Source organism: Silene latifolia, chromosome 7 (assembly GCF_048544455.1).
Source record: "Silene latifolia isolate original U9 population chromosome 7, ASM4854445v1, whole genome shotgun sequence".
In the NCBI taxonomy this organism is placed as follows: domain Eukaryota; kingdom Viridiplantae; phylum Streptophyta; class Magnoliopsida; order Caryophyllales; family Caryophyllaceae; genus Silene; species Silene latifolia.
The window spans coordinates 72,714,460-72,725,610 of record NC_133532.1 but is presented as its reverse complement, the minus strand read 5'-3'; positions in this window follow the sequence as shown (position 1 = coordinate 72,725,610).

The following is an 11,151-nucleotide window of genomic DNA, read 5'->3' as shown; positions in this document are numbered from 1 at the left end:
TCTTAAAACAGCTGCCATTTCTTCGTTACTTGGTCAAATCAGGCTTTCTACGTGGCGTTGGAAAGCTAAGAGGATAAGCTTTCACCTCCAGTTGGAATCACTTGATTATCTGCTCTAGAACTCGAGATATAGCCATCTGAACGAGGCTGCAATATCGTGAAATGCTTCTTTGCTTGTTAAACTCGTACGCACCCTTGCTTTTGCTATCTTTAGGCCTTGAAACGCGCACCAAGCTGATTCCTCGAGTCAATAATCCATGTCAAATGCAATGCTAAGTACTTAGGGACAGATTCGGCTTATTTTCCACTGAAATCTTCATATTCCTACAAAATCATAAGAAAAGGAAGAAATACACGAAACAAGGGAAATAGTAGCATAAACTACTCAATTGAGCTCTGAAATGCGTGTTAAATGAGGTGCAAAACATCATATATTAGACACGCATCAAACTTCTCCAAACCAAACCCTTGCTTGTCCCCAAGCAAAAACTAGACTCGATCCTAAAACCTAATGGAACGAGTTCAATCTCAGAGCGAAATGCAAACTGTCAAGCCTAAACCAATTTAATGCAATAACTAACAATCAATTAGCAAGGTGAGTCATGCAAACGAGTTATGATGTCGTTAAAAATTAGCTGAACCATCAACTGTAGAGACTTATCAAATTGGACTCTCACGGGTCGCTCAAAACACTCAAATAAGCACAAGGTGAATATATGTAAAAGATAGAAAGAAGTAAAATTTGTAAAGACTCTCACCTAACTACGACCTATGAAAACATGCCTGCAATCTAATATGAAAGTAATCTCTACAACCGTACATACGCATTCCAACCAAACAAATGACCATGACACATGCCGAGGTGAATAGGGATATGTGAGGTAATGGGTAAGAAGAGGCAAAACATTTATGGGAATGTGGAGGTATAGGTGATCAAGCTAGTACCTAAACAAAACCATATGACAACATCCAACTTCTTGCTCAAAATCAACAATAAAACCCGGTGCTAATTATCAAGCACAAATCTCGCAACTTCCATAAAAGTCAACTCCCCAAAGAATATAGATGATAACATGGGAGTGAAAATCACCAAATCATAATAATTGAAACATGTGATTTTTTCTTTCTTTTTCTCGGGCTGCAGTCGATCGACCAAAGGAAGCAGTCGATCGACCACCCTCTTCAGTACAGCACACTTTTTTTTTCTTTTTCGAATCATTTTTTTCTTTTTTCTTTTTCTTTTCTTTTTTCTTTCTTTCATTTTTCAATTCTTTTTCCTCCTTCATTCGTTTTCCAACATCATCTCAAGGAGAGCATATAACCAAACCGCAATAAACAAATTCCCAAAAACTAAGACTACTAGCTTGACAAAGGCAGGCTAAATATAGGATGTAGTTAAGGGACAAAAGGCTAAATTTGGCTATGAGAGGCTCATGGGTAAAATGAATAAAGGGAAACCTCTACCACATGTGTCAACAAACCACAAACCGAATGCATACAGTATTAAGCATTTAAGTTCATATTTATGCATATTAATGTAACATGTCTCATAAGGAGTAACTACTCACAATCCTAGATAAACTGGTCATGAATGTCACCAGTTATAAGCTCTAATCCTCAGAATATGATGTAGCTTGCCAAAAATCTAAGTCAAGTCTCAAGTTCAGCAAGAAATTTAACGAAAACTCGTAGATTATGCATATTTGATTCTACTAATAACATGTCAATTAGCAAGGCTTAGGCATAAACAGATGAAAATGCAATGTCATCATAGAAATACTACCGTTCCGACTCGACCTACATGCTAAAATAAACGTGCAAATTTTTGAAATTTTTGAATTTTTTTGAATTTTTTGATTTTGATTTTGTATGTATAAATGTGAAATGAACAACAATGCAAGACAAAATGTAAACGTGAATGCATGCAAATGAAATGCGACGCAAAACCCTTCCCCAAACCAAATCGCACAATGTCCCCATTGTGCAAAATCATGTAATGAAAATAGCAAAGGAAATGGGATTTTGCGGTAAAATAAATAAAAGACATGAAATTTAACTCGGAAACTCACAAGACTTTAAGCGCAGAAAAAGGAAACCTCTCCAAACCAGCGTGAGCTAGGAGGTTTCAGTAGCCAGCAGTGCTACTAAAAAGTGCCTGAAAAGACAAACAAGTACCGCGCGTAATTTCGAGAAAACAATGTTGAAGCGCAAAGTTATGTGCAAGAATAAGAAAAACAGAAGAAATCAGAAATTAAGCGGAGAATAAAGTGAAGGGAATACTCCCTTAACTCCGCAAATCGATCAAACACAAATGGGAATGATCGATAACAGTCTGGCAGAATAGAAGGCGGTCGATCGACCATAGCGGCGGTCGATCGACCAAGTTGACACGAACGAAGCTCCGTGAATCGAGCGATCAGTCGATCGACCAAGAAGGCCAGTCGATCGACTGAAAATCCTGCTGTAAGTTCTTATTTCTTCGAATTAGCTCAATAAATTGAGCCATTATGGTCTGTAAACCTGCGAATGCACATAATAACGCGCCCAAAAATTGCGCAAACCCAAAAACACAGTCTAAAGTTTATAAAAATCCTAAGCAAACCAAACTAAGCGAAGTTTCGCGCACACGAAAAACGATAAATATCTAAAAGCAATAAATAGTCTTTAAAAAAGGTCCAAAAAGCGAATAGATATCAACGAAATTGTGGAAAATCTCCGACCAAGGCTTCGTCTACATGAAGTAGCTTCCGCAGTGCTCATCTCGGAAAATGGACTCCATTCTACTCCGACGGGATGCCTCAATGGATATCTCTAGCATCTTCCCAAGCATGGCCATCATCTTCTAGCTCCTCACATTCAAGATCCGACTCCGAAATTTTGACTGGCTCCTTCTTCTTGGGCTCCTCATCTGGCTCCTCGTCGGGGCCATAGCTAAGACATCCTAGACCGCCTCTCTCAACAATTGGCTCCTTCACGGATGGAGCAATGAGCGGCTTCTCCTTCCCAAACCAGTTCTGCAATATTCAAAACAGAAGAATCTTCCTCCAATTTGCTCCCAATCTAGGGCGGAGGTGTCATGACATGAATAGGTACGGGTAAGGAAGTGGGAATGTCGAAAAGCACAAAATAAGATTTCTTTTCGTAAATCATATTACAGTCATGGGCCACATGAGGTCTTTCTTCCTAGGGGACTGGGCAAACATAATAGAGTGCTTCCCTACCTTAAATCTCAAAGTTCTTTCCCCTACATCAATTATTGCACCAGCAGTGTGCAAAAACGGTCTTCCCAAAATAATTGGGGTGTTGACATCTTCAGGAATATCCAAAAAAACAAAGTCAACAGGAAAAAGAACTTTTTAATTTGAACAGCACATTCTCTAAGACCCCTACCGGCTGAATCGCAGAACGGTCACCATTTGCACAAATCATGTCGGTAATGGCAAATCTAGTCAGTCCCAACTTCTTAGCCAGACTCAAAGGCATAACACTGACACTAGCCCCTAAATCACATAATGCCTTCTCAATTGAGAAGGTACCAATGCTACATGGGACAGACAAACTACCTGGGTCAGACAGTTTATGAGTAGCAGTGTGAGTTAAGTACGAACTAGACTCTTCAGTTAAATGCACCGACTCCACAACATTCAAAGACCTCTTCTTAGCTAGCAACTGTTTCATGAACTTCGTATATGCAGGTATTTGATTAACTAGCTCTAAGAAAGGAATTTGCACGTTAAGACTACGCACGACATCTTTAAATTTATCGAATGTTACCTCATCTTTGGTCGGCACCAGTATTTCTGGATAAGGGACTGTCAGAAGTAGCTTTGCCCTCTCCTCTAGGTCTCTTACACTGGCATTAGTGGACTTAGGCTGAAAATCCACTACTCTGTCTTTGTTGTAACTTGACCCTTCTTCAGACCGTCTTAGGAATGAACCATTAACCGTCGTAGGGTCATACCTTAGAACGGAACTCGACCCATCAAAGATTCGGATCTTGCCTCATTAATTTCGGAGTCGTCTCATCCCGAAACAAGAAATCCCTCAAGTTATCCGGCATTGGAGGACGAATTGGATCACTTTCAAAGAACGATGTCGATCGATCGACCATGAATGTCGGATCGATCGACCGACCTCTACAGAACAAGTCGTGTCTTTGCGCGGATCGTCGATTGATCGGTATGTCGATCGATCGATCGTGATTATCACGATCGTCTTTTTCTCCCCCTTTTTCTTCTTTCCCTTTTCAAAGAACTTTCTCGGGTCCATCGAGAGTGCGACCCACTCCTCGGCGTCATTGCATGTACGGTCTCAATACGCTGATTCGTAGAGTGAAATTGACTCGATATCTCACCGCATTCTTGTCTAATGTAGCAATTTGAGATATCGCCTTTGCGATTAAGGCCCGATTCGCCGCATTGCTTTTCTCGTACCTCCACCATAAGAAGTCGCACTAGACTCGTCAACTCGCAACTTCGTTTTTCAACTCTTGCTGTGACGGAGTGGATGGTGGTGGGGCTTCATAAGGAGGCACATATGGTTGATGCGGTGAAGCAGGAGCGTAATTATACGAATTGTCGAGCTGAAGTTGATGAAAAGCAAACATCTTCTCCTTAGGGTGCCCGCATGCCTCAGATGTGTGTCCCACTCCGCCGCATCTCCCACAAAACAACACCTGCTGCTCCTGAGAATGGAACATGAGTGGACTCCCCAAGTACCGCAAATAAACAACACTAAAGAAGAAGATAATAATCGCCTCAAGGTACTCGGTCTTCCCTTGAGGCAAAAAAATGAACTAAAATGAAAAACAACTAAAACTAGCGCTGCCTCCCAGGCAACGGCGCCAAAATTTGATACCTGTCGAAGTGAGTACCAAAAATAATATTTATAAATTCCAAACTACTACTAGCAAGCGGTAGTAAGGGTCGATCCGCAGGGAGGTAGGGAGATAATAGTTGTTTCTAATTTTAGTCTAACGGTAACAATTGTGGGGGTTTTGATAAGAATTGAATCTAAATCTAATGACATAAATTAAATAAATAAATAAAGATTGCAAGGGACGGTAAACAATGATAAAAGAAATGCTAAGACGGTCGGTTCACTATAGCTGCGATGGCACATAATCCTAGGTAACTTCGAAATATGGTCGCGAAGGATGGGGAAAACAAGTCCTCTCGGTCCATGTCAAATAGTAACTACCTCTCGGCCTATGCTACTAATCCCTAAGTCTTATTAATACTAACTCTCGCTCTTGATTAATGATTCCTAATGCAAACTAAATCACGTTATCTCTCGATCTTAGCAACTTAGTCGTTTTAATTCGTTAATTATTGCCCATTCCTATCTCTCGATCTACGGGATGGTCAAGTTTAAGCATCTATCAAGTCTCCTCTCGGTCTCATTGAAAGATAAAGCACTTAACTAAACAAACAAAGCAAAACCAGACGCGAAGTCAGTCGATCGACCAGCCATCCCGTCGATCGACCAACACTCAAGCTCGACCGACCGTTAAGCCAGTCGATCGACCAAGCCCTAATGCGAGGTCACCTATTCTAATGCCATCTACGCCATAGATCCCCTACATCTAAGCGAAGGGTACTTAGCTACTCATACTAGAAATAATGGAAGCAACAAAATCAACAATTAAAGCTAACGAATTCATACTTGAATTAATAAAATGAACAATTAACATAAAACGATAAATTTGGCTTCGGGAGATCTAACCTAGCAATTCTTATACTACGAAGGAAAGCAAGAAAAAGCGAATAAAGGAACAGAGGATACCGTGTAAAGGAATTGAAAAGAGAAGATCGAAAACCGAATGCGAAACTAGAGACTTTATTAATGGAAATAATCTAAACTAATGTATCTGTAGAACTCGATGATCAAAACTGAATGCTTATTCTGAAAACTAAGGATACATTATATAGAAATAATCCTGCGTAACCTTTATTCCTAAACTTAATCACAATGGGCTTTGGAATTCTCGATCTTTTATTTTGCGTCAGACCCGTGGAGTGGTCGATCGACCACTATGGCCAGTCGATCGACCAAAGGTGCTGAATAGAATTGCATTCTGACGATTCCTGCAGCGCGCACCGATCTTAAAACAGCTGCCATTTCTTCATTACTTGGTCAAATCAGGCGTTCTACGTGGCGTTGGAAAGCTAAGAGGATAGGCTTTCACCTCCAATTGGAATCACTTGATTATATGCTCTAGAACTCGAGATATAGCCATCTGAACGAGGCTGCAATATCGTGAAATGCTTCTTTGCTTGTTAAACTCGTACGCACCCTTGCTTTTGCTATCTTTAGGCCTTGAAACGCGCACCAAGCTGATTCTCCGAGTCAATAATCCATGTCAAATGCAATGCTAAGTACTTAGGGACGGATTCGACTTATTTTCCACTGAAATCTTCATATTCCTACAAAATCATAAGAAAAGGAAGAAATACACGAAACAAGGGAAATAGTAGCATAAACTACTCAATTGAGCTCTGAAATGCGTGTGAAATGAGGTGCAAAACATCATATATTAGACACGCATCAGTCGTTGATCTTAAGAATCTGAATTATTTAATCGCATATTTCTAATCAATTTGAGTCGTTGATCCTAAGAGATCTGACGGTCTAAGATGGTAGGACGGACTCACCCTAAAAGCTAGACTCAATATATCCTAATTCTATATATATATATATATATATATATATATATATATATATATATATATATATATATATAGAGAGAGAGAGAGAGAGAGAGAGAGATTGGATTTGGTGATTTTGGTTCTTATAGTGAGTTGTGAGTTGGGGGAATCTCAGTCATTAGATTAAATTAGAGATGAGTGACCAAGATTAATCTTAGTTGTCATATAAAAGCATTGTTATTTTGTTTATTTTCTCTTTTTTCTAGTGCTCCTCTTTTTTTTTTTTACTTTAATTTTTTTTATCTCTTTTTTTTTTTTACGTCGTGTTATTATGCTTTTTTTTACAACTTTGATTTTTTTTTTCTCTTATGTTTTTCTCTAATTTTCTCATTATGTTACCTTTTTTCTTTTTCTTTTTGTACCAATTTTTTTTTGCTTGAATTTTTTTTCACTCTTATTTTTTTTTACCTCGTGTTATTATGCTGTTATTGTACTTTTTTTTTTACTTGATTTTTTAACGACTTTGATTGATTTTTTTTTCTCTTTTTTTTTTACCACATGTTATTGTGTTGTTATTGTATTTTTTTTTTTTTTTACCGGACTGGAGACGAGTCGAAGAAGCTAGACTCAATATATCCTAATTCTATATATATATATATATATATATATATATATATATATATATATATATATATATATATATATATATATATATATAGAGAGAGAGAGAGAGAGAGAGAGAGAGATTGGATTTGGTGATTTTGGTTCTTATAGTGAGTTGTGAGTTGGGGGAATCTCAGTCATTAGATTAAATTAGAGATGAGTGACCAAGATTAATCTTAGTTGTCATATAAAAGCATTGTTATTTTGTTTATTTTCTCTTTTTTCTAGTGCTACTCTTTTTTTTTTACTTTAATTTTTTTTATCTCTTTTTTTTACGTCGTGTTATTATGCTTTTTTTTACAACTTTGATTTTTTTTTTCTCTTATGTTTTTCTCTAATTTTCTCATTATGTTACCTTTTTTCTTTTTCTTTTTGTACCAATTTCTTTTTGCTTGAATTTTTTTTCACTCTTATTTTTTTTTACCTCGTGTTATTATGCTGTTATTGTACTTTTTTTTTTACTTGATTTTTTAACGACTTTGATTGATTTTTTTTTTCTCTTTTTTTTTTACCACATGTTATTGTGTTGTTATTGTATTTTTTTTTTTACCGGACTGGAGACGAGTCGAAGAGAATAAAAACACGACGAAGAGGAAGTGTGTATACGGGCCGCCGACAACAGAGGTTTTAGGGTGGTACGTTGGCAAGGTTGATGTCGGAGCTCTGGTGGTGTTATGGTGGTGGTCCGGTGAGTAAGGATGGGAGAGATATAATAAGTTGGTATTTGGGTTTGGAGGGATACGAGAATATCTGACTAATAAAGGAGTGAATAACAGCCTTTCATAGACTTGATCTAAGGGCTCAAGAGGAGTTCGTACGGTTCGCACCGTAATTTGGTTCGCACAGATCCCGATTCTATATATATATATATATATATATATATATATATATATATATATATATATATATATATATATATATATATATATATAAGATTGTTCTTTGTTTGTTTATATAGGATCATATGAGTTGGGTCATTCTTGGTGAGTTACCCCTCTAAATCTAGACCATTAATCTAAACTAAGATGGAGGGCTGAGATTAAATCTTGCTTAACCTATAAATACTCACTTTTCTCTCCATATCCCTCATTATTAGTAAAATCACACTCTCTCTCTCTCTCTCCTCTTTTTCCCCCTAAAAAGCCAGAACAAAAAAAAAAAAAAGAATGACGACGACATCGTTCAACTTTGTCAAATTCAATCTTCATCAAATTCCTTCAAATTGCAGGATACAAACTCAATCTTCATCCTCAATCTTCATCATCCTCGTTCCAATTTGTCATCAATTAAGGAGATTCATTTTCGCTTTCGCTTCATCTTAGTATTTCTCTTCAATTTCAGTAAGTACTAATTTTGTTTTTCTAGATCTGATTTGTGCATTTTCATTATCGTTCTTATTTATTATCCGCTTCATTTTTGTTGATTCGTTGTATTTCCGTTTGTACTTATGTATGATATTTAGTCCGTCTCACTGTTTGAGACATCAGAAACTAAGAAACTCACTATGTACAACAATCAGGATGTCTCAAGCATCAAACTGTCGAATTTTGTCTGTTGGTGTTAGTTATTGTATTGCTTTGACCGAGTTATTGTATTATTCAAACTCAGTTATTGTATTTTGTAGTTATTTCTTTGTTTATTATGTTAATCAGAAATATGCTTATTGTATTACTTTAACTGGGTTATTGTATTATTCTAATTCAGTTATTGTATTTTCTAGTTATTTCTTGTTTGCTATATATATGTTAGAATATATTCTATTAATAATAGTTATTGTATTGCTTTAACCGAATTATTCTATTATTCAAACTTAATTATTGTATTGTTTTAACTTACTTATTTCAAATTAGAGTTGTTGTAAGATGATTCCTTTTAATATAATCTATTTAAGTTGGTTATAGTAATATTACATATCAATTATTGTATTGTTTTAACTTAGTTATTTCAATTTGGAGTTATTGTTGTGGTCTTATATAATTTGCTTATAGTTGCATAATTATCTATAACTTACCCCCTTTTTTTTGCTTTTAGATCTTTCAGTGAGCTTTTGTTTTCTGCGGATTCAGCCCTCATCAATAGGTAAAACATGGTTCTCGCCGGGAAGAAATACTGGTGGAAAAATGGTGAAAACAAGGACAAGACGCGATTTTCGTTGGAAGAAATACTTTTAGGTGTAGTATCGGAGATAAATATATGTAATATTTGTGATGTTACCACTTACTTTCATTATATAGTTTGTTGGAGATGTTTAAATGTAATGTGTTGGAAAGTTATATAATGAAAGTAAGTGGTTTTTTTTAACCTTGTTATGTATTATTATTTCATTTTTCTGATTTTGCTATTGCATTAACCAATCTCAATTATTGATTGAATGAAAATAACTAGTTATTGAATTAAACAACATGAAAACAAACACAAGATAGAAATTTGATTATATTTGAGTTTCATCTCAATACAATAACACGATTTACTTATTACAATAACCGAGTTTCTGCATTACAATAATTACAAATACCAAAGTTTTACATTACAATAACTGAGTTTCTACATTACAATAATTGAGTTTACATTGGAATAACTACAAATATCAGAGTTTCTACATTAAAATAACTGAGTTTCTCTACATTACAATAACTAAGTTAATCAATTAAACAAGATGAAAGCTAACAAAAAATGACCAAGTATATACATCAATTTTCCATTGAACGTCAATTATCCGCGTATATCGTGACTCAACCTGCAAATCACCAAAAAGCAGAATATAACTTAACAGAACACCCAAGAAGTAACTGGATTGTAAAATAAATGGATTGTAAAATAACTTTAACTCACGAGTGAATAACTGAATCACATATAGAATAACTGACTTTATTCATTACAATAACAAAGTTTTCGCATTACAATAATTACAAATACAAGAGTTTCTACATTACAATACCTGAGTTTCTACATTACAATAACTGAGTTTCTACATTAAAATAACTATACATACCAGAGAACATTATTCTCAATAAACAAGTTATTTTATTACAGTAAGTTAATTATTCGATCATACAACATCAGTTATTCTATTACACGACGTCAATTATTCCATTAAGCATCAATTATCCGTGTTCAACGTCATTCCACCTGCAAATCAACAAAAAATATACAATTAAGCGAAATACTAATGTTATTAAACATGGAAAAAACACATAAATCATAAGAATTTGTTATTTGATTCAAATACTGCAGTTATTCGAGTATAAAATATGAAATCGTAAGAAATATTCATACCTTCATTTTGATTTGAAGAGTTAGGGTTTTCCGAAATTTGGGTATTAAGAAAAAATTTGATTGTTTCAATTGAATTATTCCAAATTGTGAATGAATTTTGTGTAAACTTCTGGAATTTACAAAAAAAAAATGTGAAGAATCGATGAATTTGTTGATCAGTGAAGAATTTTTGTGCGATTTTTTTGATCGTAATAGAGCAACAGAGTTTTGATGGTAAAGTAGAGAGAGAGAGAGAGAGAGAGAGAGAGAGAGAGTACGTAGTTTAGTTTGTTTGCTGTGTAACGTATGATTGTGAACAATTGGTTTTGTTAGGTCAATTGTATATATACGTAGGGGTAACTCACGAAAAGTGGCAAACTCACCAGATCTTGCCTCTCTCTCTCTCTCTCTCTCTCTCTCTCTCTCTCTCTCTCTCTCTCTCTCTCTCTCTCTCTCTCTCTCTCTCTCTCTCTCTCTCTCTCTCTCTCTATATATATATATATATATATATATATATATATATATATATATATATATATATATATATATATATAACTGGGTTGAAACGCTGTGGATGCGCCACGTGG